The following is a 17,548-nucleotide window of genomic DNA, read 5'->3' on the forward strand; positions in this document are numbered from 1 at the left end:
TTCGGGAAAGACTTAAGAACATTCTGGCAAAAGGCTTTAGGTAATGCTGGGGAAAGGCTTTAGAACAGATAAGTGACCAAGAAAATAGAAGACTTTATATTTGGTTGGCCAGATGCCGCCTGGCTGACCTGCTCTGCTCCCTCCCTATCTCCCTCTCTTCCGACTCGCCCTCTCTCCCTCTCTCCCTCTCTCCCTCTCTCCCTCTCTTCCTCTCTCCCTCTCTCCCTCTCTCTCTCTCTCCCTCTCTTCCTCTCTCCCTCTCTCCCACTCTTCCGCCCGCCCTATCTCCCTCTCTCTCCCTCTCTTCCTCTTTCCCTCTCTCACTGTCTCTCCCTCTCTCTCCCTCTCTCCCTCTCTTCCGCTCACCCTCTCTCCCTCTCTCCCTCTCTTCCTCTCACCCTCTCTCCCTCTCACCCTCTCTTCCTCTCTTCCTCTCTCCCTCTCTCCCTCCACTCCCATTACCCATCTCCCTCCCCGTGTTAAGGAGTTGTCTCTCTGACACAGGATCCCCCAGGCGTATCTATAAACATCCTGTTATTCGGAGGCCCAGTCACATTTGGACTTCCCCCTATGATGCGGCTAGGCTCACTATCATCACGGGTAGAGGTAAAACTTTGTTTTATGAAAATATTAGGTTTTGAGTCTTCAAATCGCCAGTGTCAGTCGTACTGTACGTGGTATGTCTTTGGGCCAGACACAGCTGTTGGTGCCTGATAAATGAAGTGTTAATGACTGATTCATTTTGAAGAGCCACCTCCCTTTGAGGCTGTTAGGCTGTTTTTCACTGAGCAGTCACCTGCTGGAGTATTGACACATTCACAGCTGGCCAGGCCCTACTGTAGCCTATTATGTACAGGAAATGGATAATTGCCGTTGGCTTGGAAACAGTCAAGTATAATGTTTCCTGCTGGTTCAACAGCAACTAGCTTTGTAGAGAAACATATCGATAAAGATATTGAACTGACTTTGACACCTTTCCCTTTACATGAAACATTAGCTTACTGTACAGTATCCCAATTATCCATAAAAATAAAGCTACTTTGTTCCTCCCATGTGGGAGGAACATTGCTGATATCTGCATCAGGCCCTCTCTGCAGCGATGGTGTCTGTGTCGCTGTGGGCCTGCTACTGAGCATGTGCAGGCCTATGGCTGGAGCTGTAGTGCTCCTCTGAGCACCAATGACGTGAGCCAGCTTCCTCAGGATAGACGACAGCAGGCCTCTCAACCAGGGGGGTTGAGGAATGACAAAAACATCCTCTCCCTCCATACCTGCCCCCGGCCAGGACCTTGTCCCCTCTCCGTGCTCCGACGCTTTCTGCAGGAAGGCCAGGTTTCCTGTGTGATGGAGGAGTGGGGGATGAGGGGGATGAGGGAGGGGGGAAGAGGGATGTGACGGCTGGGCTTGTGCACGTAGTGATTGTACAGATTGACTTTATGTTTTAGCTGTGTGTGGATGTTGTTGTGTTATGTCGTTTTCTGCGCAGGTGCAGCATGATGAGACCCATGAAGACAAGATGCAGCAGTGAAGGAGGTGGAGGAAAGACAATGGGACCAAGAACCAGAGCAGCCTTCTTCTACATGGACAAATATATTGGTATGTGATAGGGAAACTACATTTTTGTGATTGTGTTTTGTGCTTGTCATTGTATTCCTGTTTTGTGTTGAGCTGGTTGATAGAGCTTACTGTATCCACTTTGCCAGATATTAGGACGTTTTGAGACAAGACTGAATTGTCTGGGTTTGTAAAATATTTTGTTGATCTATTTTAGCCCTTATATTATGTTTAGTGTAAAAACGTATCCATATATCCTCCTGGGGGATCTGTAGCCCAGCATTATAGCTGCATCTAACTGCTAACTACAGAATTACTAAAAAACACGCTGGCACATTGGCTAGCTCAGTGAATAAAACACACATACAGGTGTACTATCTTAATTTGACCAGCTTCTCACAATAGGAAAATAATCCTGCAGCAACAGGAAATGTGAACTATTATTTGGATTATCATTCATGGACATTTTTGTAGGTGTTGATACATTTTTAGTTAGTATAAATACAGTTCGACATTTTAAAGTGTTAATTACAAACTTTAGAAGCCTTTTAAACTTCGATTCCACGATAATTAGCATTTCCTGCTCAGCAGGAAAGTTCTCTGTGACAACAGAGCGATCAAACAGAGTGATAGTAAAACACATTCGCCTCCTGAGTGATCTCACCCAGATCCCTGGACCAACATAGTTGTTTTAATCAGATCATTCCTGGCTGAGATTGTTTGGAGCTATTTTGGTGTGGCTAGAGCTGAGTCCTGTTGGCATAGCTGTGTCTCTCTGACAGACATGGGGACGGACTTTCAACTACCAAGCCAACCAGTCGGTGCTCTTCTTACTGCCAGGGTAAGATGCTAGAGCAAGAGCCTGCTCACCTGCTGGGTTTGGGCTTGCTTTCTTTCTCTTGCTTTTTATCCATTGGTCCCACTGCATAGAGCAAGCTAAATCAAGTGCACCTTAATAAGTATTTGAAAGACAACAAATCCTGTTTTGGTTAGGGTATGTGCAACTCTCAGGGTGAGAATGCAAAAAAATAATACACTGAAATACACTGTTTGCTGTTTATGGACAACGTTTCTGCCACTGATAAGGTCTTGGTGAAGTCACAGGGAGTATATCTGATAAGGTGTTGATGAAGTCACAGGGAGTATATCTGATAATGTCTTGATAAAGTCACAGGGAGTATATCTGATAAGGTGTTGATGAAGTCACAGGGAGTATATCTGATAATGTCTTGATAAAGTCACAGGGAGTACATCTGATAAGGTATTGATGAAGTCACAGGGAGTATATCTGATAATGTATTGATGAAGTCACAGGGAGTATATCTGATAAGGTATTGATGAAGTCACAGGGAGTATATCTGATAAGTTCTTGATGAAGTCACAGGGAGTATATCTGATAAGGTCTTGGTGAAGTCACAGGGAGTATATCTGATAAGTTCTTGATGAAGTCACAGGGAGTATATCTGATAAGTTCTTGATGAAGTCACAGGGAGAATATCTGATAATGTCTTGATGAAGTCACAGGGAGTATATCTGATAAGGTATTGGTGAAGTCACAGGGAGTATATCTGATAAGTTCTTGATGAAGTCACAGGGAGTATATCTGATAAGGTATTGATGAAGTCACAGGGAGTATATCTGATAAGTTCTTGGTGAAGTCACAGGGAGTATATCTGATAAGGTATTGGTGAAGTCACAGGGAGTATATCTGATAAGTTCTTGATGAAGTCACAGGGAGTATATCTGATAAGGTATTGATGAAATCACAGGGAGTATATCTGATAATGTATTGATGAAGTCACATGGAGTATATCTGATGATGTATTGATGAAGTCACAGGGAGTACATCTGATAATGTCTTGATGAAGTCACAGGGAGTATATCTGATAAGGTATTGATGAAGTCACAGGGAGTGTATCTGATAATGTCTTGATGAAGTCACAGGGAGTACATCTGATAAGGTCTTGGTGAAGTCACAGGGAGTATATCTGATAATGTATTGATGAAGTCACAGGGAGTATATCTGATAAGGTATTGATGAAGTCACAGGGAGTATATCTGATAAGGTATTGGTGAAGTCACAGGGAGTATATCTGATAAGTTCTTGATGAAGTCACAGGGAGTATATCTGATAAGGTCTTGGTGAAGTCACAGGGAGTATATCTGATAATGTATTGATGAAGTCACAGGGAGTATATCTGATAAGGTATTGATGAAGTCACAGGGAGTGTATCTGATAATGTCTTGATGAAGTCACAGGGAGTACATCTGATAATGTATTGGTGAAGTCACAGGGAGTATATCTGATAAGTTCTTGATGAAGTCACAGGGAGTATATCTGATAAGGTATTGGTGAAGTCACAGGGAGTATATCTGATAAGGTGTTGGTGAAGTTACAGTGAGTATATCTGATAAGGTCTTGGTGAAGTCACAGGGAGTATATCTGATAAGGTCTTGGTGAAGTCACAGGGAGTATATCTGATAAGGTCTTGGTGAAGTCACAGGGAGTATACCTGATAAGGTCTTGATGGAGTCACAGGGAGTATATCTGATAATGTCTTGATGAAGTCACAGGGAGTATATCTGATAAGGTATTGATGAAGTCACAGGGAGTGTATCTGATAATGTCTTGATGAAGTCATAGGGAGTATATCTGATAAGGTGTTGGTGAAGTCACAGGGAGTATATCTGATAAGTTCTTGATGAAGTCACAGGGAGTATATCTGATAAGGTCTTGGTGAAGTCACAGGGAGTATATCTGATAATGTATTGATGAAGTCACAGGGAGTATATCTGATAAGGTATTGATGAAGTCACAGGGAGTGTATCTGATAATGTCTTGATGAAGTCACAGGGAGTACATCTGATAATGTATTGGTGAAGTCACAGGGAGTATATCTGATAAGGTATTGGTGAAGTCACAGGGAGTATATCTGATAAGTTCTTGATGAAGTCACAGGGAGTATATCTGATAAGGTCTTGGTGAAGTCACAGGGAGTATATCTGATAATGTATTGATGAAGTCACAGGGAGTATATCTGATAAGGTATTGATGAAGTCACAGGGAGTGTATCTGATAATGTCTTGATGAAGTCACAGGGAGTACATCTGATAATGTATTGGTGAAGTCACAGGGAGTATATCTGATAAGTTCTTGATGAAGTCACAGGGAGTATATCTGATAAGGTATTGGTGAAGTCACAGGGAGTATATCTGATAAGGTGTTGGTGAAGTTACAGTGAGTATATCTGATAAGGTCTTGGTGAAGTCACAGGGAGTATATCTGATAAGGTCTTGGTGAAGTCACAGGGAGTATATCTGATAAGGTCTTGGTGAAGTCACAGGGAGTATACCTGATAAGGTCTTGATGGAGTCACAGGGAGTATATCTGATAATGTCTTGATGAAGTCACAGGGAGTATATCTGATAAGGTATTGATGAAGTCACAGGGAGTGTATCTGATAATGTCTTGATGAAGTCATAGGGAGTATATCTGATAAGGTGTTGGTGAAGTTACAAGGAGTATATCTGGGGCTCAGCTGCTGAGCTATTCAGCCCACTGTCCTCCTCTTACACTCAGGCACAGAGATCTGTAGCCCGCCCTCGCTCGCTCAGCCCACTAGCTGGCTGCCATGGGTTCAGGCTTTGGGCTTCGTATCTATCTGCCATGCTGTACAAACAGGATATTGTCATTGGGTAATTACTGTGGACAAATATAATTAAGATAGTTGCTTATAGTATGCTATGGTTTTTATGTTTTAAACATTTGACCCATTGAGACAATAGAGAGAGAGAGAGAGAGAGAGAGAGAGAGAGAGAGAGAGAGAGAGAGAGAGAGAGAGAGAGAGAGAGAGAGAGAAATAAAGGAGAGAGAGAGAGAGGAAATAAAGGAGAGAGACTGCTTGAACTCCATCCATCCTGGGAAAGCGAATGCTCCTCTTCTCTCCTGGACTCAGTTTCACCTCTGTCTATTTCCATCTGGCCAGCTGTGGCAGGGGACATACCGATAGCGCTCTCAGATTCATCCCAACCCCCCCCCCAACCCCATCACCAGCCCCCTTCTCCCCTCCAAACTCCTCCCTCCCTTCTCCTCTACTCCCTTCTCCTCCCCTCCCCTCTTCTCTCTCCTCCCCTCTCCACTCCTCCCCTCTCCTGACCTCCCCTCTTCATCCCCTCTGCCTCCCTCACCGTCTCCCTCTCCTTCCCCTCCCTCTCCACTCCTCTGCAGTCCCTCTCTCCTCACTTCTCCTCCTCTTTACCTCTAACCCCCCCTCTCCCTCTCCTTCCCTCTCCCTCCTCAAGCTGTTTTGTTTCGCTCTCCTGATGCGCTGACATTAATCACTCAAGATTAAACAGTATGTTCGTGTGTGTGTTGATGGGAGCCCTGTAGTGACCCTGTCCCACTTCTCACAGGAACCAATGGAAAACAAGACTGTTCTGTCTGATTTCTGCTCACCTTCTGATCATCAATGCTCACGTTACTCCTCCCTCCGGCCTAACTTACTGCCAGGCTGGCTGAGTACCCTGTCAGCTCCACAACAACAACCTAAGCACCCTCCCTCACATACACTCTGCAATCTGAACTTGAGCCGAGGGTAGGCTACACCGTTGTGGGTTTGTGAGGGAAGGATGAACACAACAGAACATAGCTTTTTCCAGGGATGAAAATGACCAGATGTTTTCTAGGCATAATATATGGAGACAGTTATCAGGTGGGTTGCATGAACACTTCAAATCAAATACAACTTACCTGCATACTGTTAGGTGTTCTTAATTAAATGGACAATGTTTTAACCAACAATTTGTTTACTGAGAAAAACACCCGTCCCAGTTAAAGACCAGTCTCTCTCCTGGTTAAAGACCAGGAGAGAGACTTCCCCACGCACAGATATCCCCCTCTGCTGGTGTGATCTCACCAGACCATTACTTAGGCCTATGCTAGCTAGTGTACTATAGCTCCCTGAGATGGTTGTAAAGCCATTGTATATCAGGTTTCCCTTCTACACCCACATCAGCAGGTGCAACGATGTCTCTCTGTCTGTCTCTCTCTCGCTCTCTCTCTCTCTCTCTCTCTCTTCCCCTATCTCTCTCCCATAATTCTTATTCTGTTTCTCTCTCTCTCTTTCCCTATCTCTCTCCCATAACTCCTATTCTCTCTCTCTCTCTCTCTCTCTCTCTCTCTCTCTCTCTCTCTCTCTCTCTCTCTCTCTCTCTCTTCCCCTATCTCTCTCCCATATCTCTTATTCTCTCTCTCTCCCATATATCTTATTCTCTCTCTCTCTCTTCCCCTATCTCTCTCCCATATCTCTTTTTCTCTCTCTCTCTCTTCCCCTATCTCTCTCCCATATCTCCTTTTCTCTCTCTCTCTCTTCCCCTATCTCTCTCCCATATCTCTTATTTTGTTTTTCTCTCCCTCCCTCCCTCTCTCTCTCTCTCTCCCATATCTCTTATTCTCTCTTTCTTTTTTGCTCCTTACTCTTCCCTCTTTCTATTTCTCTCCGGACTCTCTCTCTTCCCCTCCACCTTTCTGTTCTAAAGAGACAGAGAATGGTTGCTCTCTCCCTTGTGTTACCTACTGGATAGGAAATGAGCCATGGGGTGGAATGTAATGTGCACTTCTTAAGCTTCAGTCCCCTCTTAAAGAGTGTTAAGAGATTTGGGCTAGACAGGCTTATCAGATGATTTTCTGAAATGTTCAAATCCACAGGGATCTTGGCTTCCACCAGCCTGCACTATGCTGTAACCTATTTCACGTTATGGTTTTAGATTAAAACGTGTCCTGTAATCTCTGTGCTTTAGCCATTGGCCAGCATCAGTTGCCATGGAAAGGTAAGGAGTGCAGCTAGCTGTATTTAAAGAGTAAGGCTAGGAGCAGAAATCCATACAAAAAATACAAAAAACTTCACAATTATTTAAATCATAAGTACAGTAAGTTAGTCCGCAACAAGTGTCATGTAAACTATTTATTAGATGTGAAAATCAGTTTGAGCCTGAGTAGCTTGTACCCTTCATGTTCTGTCTCTCTGTCTCTGTCTCATGTTCTGTCTCTCTGTCTTCTGTTTCATGTATGTTTCATTCGTAACCAGGGGTAACCCTGACTCATTGCATTTTGGATGGAAATATAGTTACACCATGCAACTGGAGTAGGACCCCCCCCCTGAACTGGAGTAGGCCCACCCGAATGCCAGTTGGCTTAAAGCATGAGTGACAGTTTCCCTCTCTCTGGTGGTGGGGGAGTGAATGGATAGGGATGACAGGGGGAGTAGGAGGGACAGGGACTCCCCAGGGCCCCTTGGAGGAGGTTGGGACCGGTAGAGAGCGTGAGATGGATTGGCAGGCTTCAGTGAGAGATAGGAGGAGCTTAGAGATAGTTAAGGGTATAGATTAGAACATCGCTGGCAGTGTCAGCGTTGTGTCGTCTCCCTCCTGACTAACTGTCCCAGCCGGGACTGTTTTAGTATCTGTTAGTGGTTGTGACTGAATGATCCTTTTGCACCATCCAAGAGTTCTACAGCTGTTCGCCTGCGATTATGATTGTGTGTGTATGAGTGTGTGCAGGTCAAAAGTGACAGTCTAGCTTTTCAACACTTTCCCAACAGTCCTCGGCCACTCGGCGTCGGCACCAAATTGCTCAGTGATTGTGTGTGCCGCAGCTCAGTGCTAGCTTCATGTTATCGCTGAAATATCAGTTTGAGCTAAGCTGGTCTCCTGCATGGATTACAGTAAATGTGAGATATGTGTTGGTGAACTGTATGAGTTGCTTCCCGTGTTTGTATGGGTACCTTTCTATGGCACCGTCTCAGGCTTGGTTTCTTGTTACTGCGTTAAGATAGTTTCAGTTTCTTTCTACCTTCACTACACTCACTTTTAAAGACTCAAAAATGTTTGGGAATATCACTGTGATAATAAATACTGTAACAAAGTCTTAGTGAAATTCCTAAAATGAGGTTGTACAGGTTGACAACGTCATGACAGGCCTGGGTGTGCCATTGCTCATCTTGACTAACCCCCTACACGCCTACACACCCACTTCCTTACACCTTACGAACCCGAACCCTCCAATCCCCCTCTTTCTCCTGAGACCAAAGCAACAGTTTACAGTCTAACCTAATGTTGCATTAACAGTCAGTAAGTACACATTAAACCCTTAATAAAGCCTTTGGAGGGATTCTGCAGAGTCTGTTAAAGTGGATCTCGTCTTATTTTTAACACTTGAATGTAAAGATGTAGGATTTGAATTTGAGCCAGTTTGCCACAGCAGGAAAATAATCCTGCAGCAGCATTTAGCAGACACTCTTATCCAGAGCGACTTACAGAAGCAATTAGGTATAAGTGCCTTGCTCAAGGACATGTTGATACATTTTTCACCTTGCCAGCTTGGGGATTTGAACCAGCAACCTTTCAGTTACTGGCCCAATGCCCTTAACCCCTAGGCTAGGCTACCTGCAGTATAGATTTTAGAGTTACATTTACATTTTACATTTAAGTCATTTAGCAGACGCTCTTATCCAGAGCGACTTACAAATTGGTGAATTCACCTTCTGACATCCAGTGGAACAGCCACTTTACAATAGTGCATCTAAATCATTAAGGGGGGGTGGTGAGAAGGATTACTTATCCTATCCTAGGTATTCCTTGAAGAGGTGGGGTTTCAGGTGTCTCCGGAAGGTGGTGATTGACTCCGCTGTCCTGGCGTCGTGAGGGAGTTTGTTCCACCATTGGGGGCCAGAGCAGCGAACAGTTTTGACTGGGCTGAGCGGGAACTGTACTTCCTCAATGGTAGGGAGGCGAGCAGGCCAGAGGTGGATGAACGCAGTGCCCTTGCTTGGGTGTAGGGCCTGATCAGAGCCTGGAGGTACTGCGGTGCCGTTCCCCTCACAGCTCCGTAGGCAAGCACCATGGTCTTGTAGCGGATGCGAGCTTCAACTGGAAGCCAGTGGAGAGAGCGGAGGAGCGGGGTGACGTGAGAGAGTTAAAATTACAAACTTTATAATCCCTTTTAAACTTTGAACACACTGCTGTGCAGGACAATTATCAGCAACAAATGAGTGGTCAAATTAAGATCATCTATCTGTATGTACACTACTATACATCCAAGGCGGCAACCAAACCTTACAGTATACACAGATATAGACAGTTCTAGATAGTATAGATATAGAGAGTTCTAGATAGTATAGATATAGACAGTTGTATATGGTATAGATATAGACATCTATATATAGTATAGATATAGACTGTTATATATAGTATAGATATAGACAGCTATAGATATTATAGATATAGACTGTTATATATAATATAGATATAGACAGTGATAGATAGAATAGCTGTAGACAGCTATAGATAGTACAGCTATAGACAGGACATATATAGATGCATATAGACAGTACAGATATAGACAGGATAGCTATCTCTATAATTTGTGTTCCTGTTCAAAATGGGTCATTTGATATCCTGATCTCTTCTCCTCATCGCGGTAACCACCCAGAACCCAGGCAGAGAGTGACAGGCGGGAGAGTGGCCGGACTGACATGGCACTTTTATTTTTAAATAGCCGTGATACAGCAGCAGCAGCACAGACATATCTATTAGACATGCAGGACCCTATAAGTTCAACTGGCTGATTGGACCAAGCTCTTCTGGAGGGAGGGGTTCTCTTCTCTGCCACCTAGTGGTAGGATACTGCCATGACATGAGTTTATCTGCCACCTAGTGGTAGGATATTGTCACGACATGGGTTTTTCTGCCTCTTAGTGGTAGGATACTGTCATGACATGGGTTTCTCTGCCTCTTCGTGGTAGGATACTGTCATGACATGGGTTTCATTGCCTCCTATGGGTCAGATACTGTCACGACATGGGTTTCTCTGCCTCCTATGGGTCAGATACTGTCACGACATGGGTTTCTCTGCCTCTTAGTGGTAGGATACTGTCACGACATGGGTTTCTCTGCCTCTTAGTGGTAGGATACTGTCATGACCTGGGTTTCTCTGCCTCTTCGTGGTAGGATACTGTCATGACATGGGTTTCATTGCCTCCTAGTGGTAGGATACTGTCATGACATGGGTTTCTCTGCCTCCTATTGGTAGGATACTGTCATGACATGGGTTTCTCTGCCTCTTAGTGGTAGAATACTGTCATGACATGGGTTTATCTGCCACCTAGTGGTAGGATACTGTCATAACATGGGTTTCTCTGCCTCCAAGTGGTCGGATACTGTCATAACATGGATTTTGGTGTTCACTTACTAACTGTCATTGCTTTGGGGGGAAATTGGTTTCATCATCAGGTTTTTGGGAGGGTAATACTGATGCTTCTTCTCTATATTAGGTTAGTGAAATTGTGCTAGCACTTTATCCACTGATTATAACTGTTCAGTTACCATTTTATTATGTAACGTAAATACCTGGTACTTTAGGGTTTAAAAAACCAACAACTCTGAATCAAAGCCTTCATTATTTTGGCAGGAGATACATTTTTTCTCTTTCTCTCTGAGGGGGTGTACTTTAAGTGGTGCTAAATATGCTGCGTGATTCATCTGATTGTGTCGAAGAAGCCTAGTAGAGGATCTAATTGTATGTCCTGCTCTCTTTCCCAGCAGGAGAAGAGGAGGATGGGGGGAGAATAGTGGAGGGGAGTGGAGTCTTCTACATACACAACCCTCTACACAGCAGGTAATGGGCATACTGTAGATGTGTTTACCTCTACTTAATGTCTGTTTAGGGATGTGTTCAGGGTGTCTACATTTAGACTGTGTTGAGGGGTGGAGGTGCTATTACAGGTTACTGTACTATACACTGTAGTATAGAGTTCCTTATCCCAGTAAAGCGTGTTATGCCCGTACCGGGAAATGAACACAGATAAATACGTCAGGTTAAATTGGCCCCACTCAAAACTTATTCAGACACAGCATGCAAGTACACACACACACACACACACACACACACACACACACACACACACACACACACACACACACACACACACACACACACTTAATGCACATATACACACTTGACGCGTACACACTTGTCCAAAATGGCAGTGCATTATTGGCATCAGTCTTGCTTGTTCAGCCATGTCCAGGTCTCAACTGGGGAAGAGCAGGTGTACTGCTGTCAACAGAGGCTCATTTTTGCATTACCAGCTCTCTGAAATGTATCTTACGTTTATGTCATGACATTATAGGAACTCTGTCAGCAAACACTCTAAAGACAATAATCTGTACTAAGATATTATTTGTGATAGTAAGCCCATAGTGAAAAGAAAAATGCTCTTCCACTTAATTCTGTTTCTATATTGACCATCACTGCTGGTTTAGAATAAGATTTGAGCGGAGGACAAAGTTAGCAACTCCAAACCTGAACGATCCCACTCATGAAGGAATGCTAATGAAGGAATGCTAATGAAGGAATGCTAATGAAGGAATGCTAATGAAGGAATGCTAATGAAGGAATGCTAATGAAGGAATGCTAATGAAGGAATGCTAATGAAGGAATGCTAATGTGGAACTGCACAGGAGGTTTTTGCCACCCTGATTAATGGAGAAGACAAATGAGGTTTTTATTTCTCCCCTGTGAAAATATTTAACTGACAGGACACAATAACATGTTTACCACTTTGGCTGTTGTTTCAGTGTCTAGTTTCCCTTAACCTGCAAAACACCAGGATGACAAGTGAGACGCCATCCTCCTGGCGTGTCCAAATAAAGTCTGTAGCCAGGACTGCAAGGGGCCTGGGTGGTGGAGGGCTCATTTCACAGTTTTACCCAGAGTGCAAAGCTACATAGTCTTGACAGTGGGAGAGTAGAGGGTCATGTGGCCCTGCTTGGGGCGTCACGGTTTTGCACTGCTCAGAATAAGCCCTGTGTGTGTGTGGTTGTGTGTACATATGTGTGTTTTGCATGCTCAGAAAAAGCCCTGTGTGTGTGTGGTTGTGTGTACATATGTGTGTTTTGCACTGCTCAGAATAAGCCCTGTGTGTGTGTGGTTGTGTGTACATATGTGTGTTTTGCATGCTCAGAAAAAGCCCTGTGTGTGTGTGGTTGTGTGTACATATGTGTGTTTTGCATGCTCAGAAAAAGCCCTGTGTGTGTGTGGTTGTGTGTACATATGTGTGTTTTGCATGCTCAGAAAAAGCCCTGTGTGTGTGTGGTTGTGTGTACATATGTGTGTTTTGCATGCTCAGAAAAAGCCCTGTGTGTGTGTGGTTGTGTGTACATATGTGTGTTTTGCATGCTCAGAATAAGCCCTGTGTGTGTGTGGTTGTGTGTACATATGTGTGTTTTGCATGCTCAGAATAAGCCCTGTGTGTGTGTGGTTGTGTGTACATATGTGTGTTTTGCATGCTCAGAATAAGCCCTGTGTGTGTGTGGTTGTGTGTACATATGTGTGTTTTGCATGCTCAGAAAAAGCCCTGTGTGTGTGTGGTTGTGTGTACATATGTGTGTTTTGCATGCTCAGAAAAAGCCCTGTGTGTGTGGTTGTGTGTACATATGTGTGTTTTGCATGCTCAGAATAAGCCCTGTGTGTGTGGTTGTGTGTACATATGTGTGTTTTGCATGCTCAGAATAAGCCCTGTGTGTGTGTGGTTGTGTGTACATATGTGTGTTTTGCACTGCTCAGAATAAGCCCTGTGTGTGTGGTTGTGTGTACATATGTGTGTTTTGCATGCTCAGAAAAAGCCCTGTGTGTGTGTGGTTGTGTGTACATATGTGTGTTTTGCATGCTCAGAATAAGCCCTGTGTGTGTGTGGTTGTGTGTACATATGTGTGTTTTGCACTGCTCAGAATAAGCCCTGTGTGTGTGGTTGTGTGTACATATGTGTGTTTTGCATGCTCAGAAAAAGCCCTGTGTGTGTGTGGTTGTGTGTACATATGTGTGTTTTGCATGCTCAGAATAAGCCCTGTGTGTGTGTGGTTGTGTGTACATATGTGTGTTTTGCACTGCTCAGAATAAGCCCTGTGTGTGTGGTTGTGTGTACATATGTGTGTTTTGCATGCTCAGAAAAAGCCCTGTGTGTGTGTGGTTGTGTGTACATATGTGTGTTTTGCATGCTCAGAATAAGCCCTGTGTGTGTGTGGTTGTGTGTACATATGTGTGTTTTGCATGCTCAGAAAAAGCCCTGTGTGTGTGTGGTTGTGTGTACATATGTGTGTTTTGCATGCTCAGAAAAAGCCCTGTGTGTGTGTGGTTGTGTGTACATATGTGTGTTTTGCATGCTCAGAATAAGCCCTGTGTGTGTGTGGTTGTGTGTACATATGTGTGTTTTGCATGCTCAGAAAAAGCCCTGTGTGTGTGTGGTTGTGTGTACATATGTGTGTTTTGCATGCTCAGAAAAAGTCAGGGGAGCTCCAATTACCCTCCTCTCACGGATTGTTTGGTGTCACTTGATTCTGCGCCTCTAGTGTAAAAGGATAGTTATGCAGGACACCCCCCCCCACCCCCCCTGCAAATGTACATGTGTCACAACTCAATTGGTGTGGGACACTCAAAGCTAACCCAATTAGAAAAGCAAAGCAACCCCCCTCAATCCCATTTTTCTGGTAGGGTTAGGGTTACTATTGGCTCTTTCTGTCCCTGACTCCACCCACTAGGGTCTGCACATGGACAAGTGTCCCAAGCCGTTGCATTGCATTGTGGGACTAGTGCATTGAATTTCTTCGGACTGTCACCAAATGCCCGTTAATGTTGACCTGGGAAGAGGAGAGGTAGATATAAACCTGTTATTACCCTGGGAAGGGGCAGGGAAGAAGGGATATTCTATGCTTTGCCACAGTTAGAAAAACAACAGTAAATTAGGGAATGTAACGACTAGTCACCATGTCACACCTGAAACCTGAGTAATGATGGAAGACACTTTTAATGTGGCCCATCAGATCACAATCTTCCAAAGAGGGGGAATCAAAGATACTGTAATTCATGAATGAAATGGACAATGTTGTAGATTTCTATCAAGAGGTTGATGCTGGGTTAACAGACTGACCACAGCACAAATAGTTTAGATTAAAATATATTTTATGTGGATTTTTCAACCCTGGCCTATATCGCATTAGATTTGTGTGTTTTGGGTATATGTTTTGTAGTTGTTAGATATTTCCTTACACCCGCATAACATCTGCTAAACACTTGTATGTGACCAATAAAACGTGTTTTGATTTGATAAACTGCTAGGTTCAGTGGAAAAAGTGTGAAGTATCGATTCAAGCATGAGGCTGACCTAACAGAAGGACCAGGGTTTGCAGGCTAGGTGACATGATGCCTGGACTATACGGGAAGAGGGAGGGAGGAATGGAGGAAGGGAGGGAGGGATGAAAGGAGAGAAGGAGGGTACCCCTTAATGAAACACACAGGGGCTAGGTTGAAACACAAGCACCTTCCTCCATTTGAGTTAACCACCATCTGTCCATCTCTCTCTACCTCCTTTCCGCCACTCCTCTCTTCAGTCCTTCCTTCCCTTCTTCGTCAGACCCGGGACAGAGAGGACCTGAAAGACGAATGTGTGTGTGTCTCCCTGGGAACAATATCCTGATGCTGCATGAGTGTGTCAAGTAGAACTCCAGCATCAGTGATTTTGTTGCCAGGGAGAGGACAGTAGCGACCGGACCTTACAACTTGTCCTCTGTCAGAAAGAGTATGGGAAATATACTGTGTGTGGGCTCCCGAGTGGTGCAGCAGTCCAAGGCACTGCATCTCAGTGCTAGAGGTGTCACTACAGGCCCTGGATCGATTCCAGGTTGTATCACAACCAGCCGTGATTGGGAGTCCCATAGGGAGGCGCACAATTGGCCCAGCGTCGGCCGGGTTAGGGTTTGGCCAGGGTAGACCGTCATTGTAAATAAGAATTTGTTCTTAACTGACTTGCCTAGTTAAATAAAGGTTAAATAAAATATGTTCACTAAATGAATCCAGTATTCATCATTCAGTAGAAAGTAGTAATTGTATTGAATCTGTACAGAAACATTTATTACGTAACATCAAATAAACTTGAAACTAGATATTTAAGATTCCTGCGAATCAATCACATAGCGGCAGAGTAGCTATTTTCTAGACGGCCCTAGCTGTTCTCCCTCTGAAGTGTGTGACATGTCTTTGACATCGACTGTCTGCTATTATCAACAGAACCACGAGAGGGCACTCATACTCACATAGGCTTGTAATAATATGCCATGGTGAAAGTCCTGAAGATAGTAAGGGGTCCTGAGGTCCTGCACCAGCCTCTAAAAACATCTTTCCTCCAAACACTCTTGCAAACGTTCAGGTTCTGATTTTGAGTTAACATTTTCATTGCAGCTTCTCTGTAGAGCTTTGTGTGTGTGTGTGTGTGTGTGTGTGTGTGTGTGTGTGTATGTGTGTGTATATTGTCCTCTCACTGTCTCTCTCTCTCACCAAGGAGGCTCTGTTGCATTAGCCAGGCAATTAATTGATCTGTCTGTTCCCTGCTACTGGTCAAGTCCATGGGACTGACTACTGTATACATATTTCTCTCTCTCCTTCTCTCTCTCTCTCTACTCTTTTTCTCTTTTCCTCAATTCCTATTTTAGTGTCTTATTTCCTGGATTACTGACCCACTGAATGTGGCCCTGGCTCAAATCACAAGGTACAGTAGTATTCTGACCTTCTCTCTAAGTCACTTTTCTCTTGAAATTCACATCGATAGTGTAACAGATAGGCCTGGATGTCAGGAAGTTGCAACATAACATGGTAGTGTTCTGTAGTTGTAGGGCATCATGATGTAGCAACATGTAAAATGACATTTGTTCATCTTCACTTGACAGACTTACTTCACTCCAGAGAATGAGTTTGCTGTTTCCTGTCTTTGGATGGACCCTCATCTTATTGGCTACCGAAAAGGGGTGTGGTCGTTGTGGAGCAAACTAATGAGAGAGAACAGTGGTATGCCTCTGATTCTGTAACTTTTACTAACAGTGTCAATAGTTGTTGACCATTGCTTTGCGGTTCCATTGTCATGTTCTTTAGCTAACAGTTCTCTTTCTTTTATAGTAGTGTGTGTGTGTGTGTGTGTGTGTGTGTGCATGCTTGCGTTGTTTGTTTGTTTGTGCGTGTGTAATTGTGTGTCTGTTTGCGAGTGTGTGTGTTTTAGCTATGTCTGTATGTAGGGCGTTGGTAGGAGTATTTTGGGCAGTACTGCTGTGGCCCCCGACTCACACCTGTTACACAGTGAGTTGCTGATCTAGGGGATACAGGAGACACAGATTAAAGCTGTGTGTGTTGTGTATGAGTGTGTATGTGTGCATCTCCTGGGCTGTGTATGGTGTGCCTCTTGCATTTGTTTGTCATACCGCTCAGTGAGTCAGCATATCCGTTTCCTTTCCTGAGTCACTCATTTAACGGTTGCCCGGTGACCACAGAACGGAAAAAGGTTCCTATTGCGTGTTCGCCTGCGAGGACGGCCACCAATATTTATTCAGGCCTTGCAGTAAGTGGCCAGGAGAAAATTATAAATATAAATTCTCCAATGATTGCCTGGGTGCCATGTCATTGGATGGAAAGCACACTTAGTAATCCAGTTAACATTCCTCATTTTGAAGGAGATATACTGTTGCTATGGCTCATTGTAAAAGGAGACAATGGATGTCTCAATAGATGTTTAGTTTTATGTTGAAGAATAACATAAAATGAACTACATTTTATGTGAAAGAATCACCTTTTTCTCCATGCAGGCATGAAGACTTTCAGTGCTGTCTCTCCTCAGGTGAGAGGGTCCCCCAGGCCAGTCTTTCCGCCCCACATTGCAACCTTGCCATCCCCCAGCCCTGCATCATCAGAAAGGGACGAACCAGGACATGGGAGGAAGGTGTCTTTCTTTGACGATGTCACTGTCAATGTGTTGGATCAGGTAACATCTATCAGATAATTGGTATTTTACATCGGAATCATGTTTTAATACCTACAGTATCTAAATAATGTAATTTTGAACATTCTCAATAGGAGAGTCCCACCAGGGAGCTAATGTCACTGACCAGAAACCTACAGC

General features: G+C 44.0%; 1 long non-coding RNA gene across 9 annotated transcripts in view; it reads left to right on the forward strand.

The window, feature by feature from the left end:
* The first annotated feature begins 541 nt into the window (after positions 1 to 541).
* LOC135511962 (uncharacterized) overlaps positions 542 to 17,548 on the forward strand; it is a 28,932-nt gene continuing 11,925 nt past the window's right edge. For 6 of the 9 annotated variants that reach the window (XR_010451341.1, XR_010451343.1, XR_010451347.1 and 3 more), the window contains exons 1-5: positions 1,449 to 1,595; positions 11,151 to 11,226; positions 16,095 to 16,150; positions 16,329 to 16,446; positions 17,235 to 17,410. This is a non-coding gene — a long non-coding RNA (uncharacterized LOC135511962). Of the gene's footprint in view, positions 607 to 1,448; positions 1,596 to 11,150; positions 11,227 to 16,094; positions 16,151 to 16,328; positions 16,447 to 17,234; positions 17,411 to 17,548 lie in introns of those variants that run through there. The other 3 variants (XR_010451342.1, XR_010451346.1, XR_010451349.1) reach the window with 3 other exon arrangements.

The sequence above is a fragment of the Oncorhynchus masou genome, chromosome 24 (assembly GCF_036934945.1).
Source record: "Oncorhynchus masou masou isolate Uvic2021 chromosome 24, UVic_Omas_1.1, whole genome shotgun sequence".
In the NCBI taxonomy this organism is placed as follows: Eukaryota; Metazoa; Chordata; class Actinopteri; order Salmoniformes; family Salmonidae; genus Oncorhynchus; species Oncorhynchus masou.